Genomic DNA, 1,572 nt, shown 5'->3' with positions numbered 1-1,572 from the left:
CAGCTATCCGTTTCATTTCTGAGTACAGGTTATATTTCTGGCCTGGTTCTTCAGGAAGCTCTTCCTAGCTGACCAGCCACACTCCACAGTTAACAGGGACACATCAAATACAGGGCATTCTTCCAGCCCATCTCTGCAGGCGGCCGCCAGTATTTAGGCACTCCCTGTCTCCCCAAGTGATTTACTCACGTCATAGCTCCCAGAGTTTACATTTTGAAAGGAAATCAGCAATAGTTGTCAAAAATTATAAACCTAGTTTACTGCCACGTGGGGAAGAGTAAAAAATCCATTAGACTCCAAATTTTAGCTCATGCTGATTACTTAACCTTTGATTGAAATGATTATTGTTAAGGTCCAAGTGGAATATTAAGGCCTAGATAGCGCGTTAAGGCCTAGGTGAAAATGTTAGGGCCTGGGTCACTGGTACCTAGCTAGCCTGCCGTTCTAAGGGAACTTTCCCATGTGCTGCTTCTGCTGTTACTACGAAACCTTCTCACGCCCAGGGTGATTACATGTTCTGTCATGTTCTGTGCCCTTGGAAACCGATCACAATAGAAGACAGCAGAGCTGCTTTGTGTAGTTACCCACAATAAGCTTGGACCCGAACCAACCACCCAGCAGCACTTCCTGCACCTGTGCATGAGCTTTTATGGTGTTTACTTTTATAAGCTGCCCCTGGGATGGACCCCAACATAAGAGAGACACCTGCATCAATATAAGAAACTATTTGAAATAAGACTTCCATTTTGAGTTTAAGTTCCCAAGGCCTTACCAGGCACTGACATCCTACTTGGCAGAAAGAGACATGTACCTGGGTAACTGACATCCTGGTTGACAAGTTAAGGCATGAGTGTTAGGTAAGGAAAATCCCCTACCACAGTTGAATATCCCAACAATGGGAACGGGATAAATGTATAGCCAAGACATGTTCCTAAGGAAATCCCCTATACCTAAATCCTGATTAGTGGAATACCTTGGCATAGATGTTTGTAGATCTCAGGCTTAAAAAGCCTGTAGGACCTTAACTTGGGGTCATGGTTCGGCTCTTGAGCCTGAGTTATGTCCCTAATTGGGCAGTCAGTCTTAAGATGTGGTGTTCAATAAACCATCCCTATTTGACTGAGATGGGCATCTGAGTAGTTTGTTTAGCCATTCTCAAACCCCAAAGATTACAATTAGCATGTGATTATCTAAAACTATGGTTTGATTTTTTTAAAATAAGCAATTAATAAATTCCTGAAATTGATGGGCTGGAGAGATGGCTCAGCACTTAAGAGTGCTGACTGCTCCTCCAGAGGTCCTGAGTTCAATTCCCAGCACCCACATGGTGGCTTACAACCATCTGTAATGGGATCTGATGCCCTTTTCTGGTGTGTCTGAAGACAGCTACAGTGTACTCATATACATACATACATATATATGTATATATCATAAATAATTTTAAATAAATAAATTACATTAAATAGAAAATAAAATAATTAAAAAGTAAATTCTTGAAATTGAACTTTGGGTGCACAGTCTCAGAATTTTAACACGACATTTTTCTTTTTCTTTTTTTTTTTTTTTTTTTTT

The 1,572-nt window shown here is 40.8% G+C and overlaps 1 protein-coding gene across 1 annotated transcript in view; it reads right to left on the bottom strand.

Annotated features, from left to right (window-relative positions):
- Lama4 (laminin subunit alpha 4) overlaps positions 1–1,572 on the bottom strand; it is a 157,905-nt gene that overhangs the window by 14,285 nt on the left and 142,048 nt on the right. The gene's annotated exons all lie outside the window — the stretch shown is intronic.

This window comes from Mastomys coucha, unplaced genomic scaffold (genome assembly GCF_008632895.1).
Source record: "Mastomys coucha isolate ucsf_1 unplaced genomic scaffold, UCSF_Mcou_1 pScaffold3, whole genome shotgun sequence".
In the NCBI taxonomy this organism is placed as follows: Eukaryota; Metazoa; Chordata; class Mammalia; order Rodentia; family Muridae; genus Mastomys; species Mastomys coucha.
Note: the sequence above shows the minus strand (reverse complement) of the source record. Positions and strands in the feature narration are given on the sequence as shown.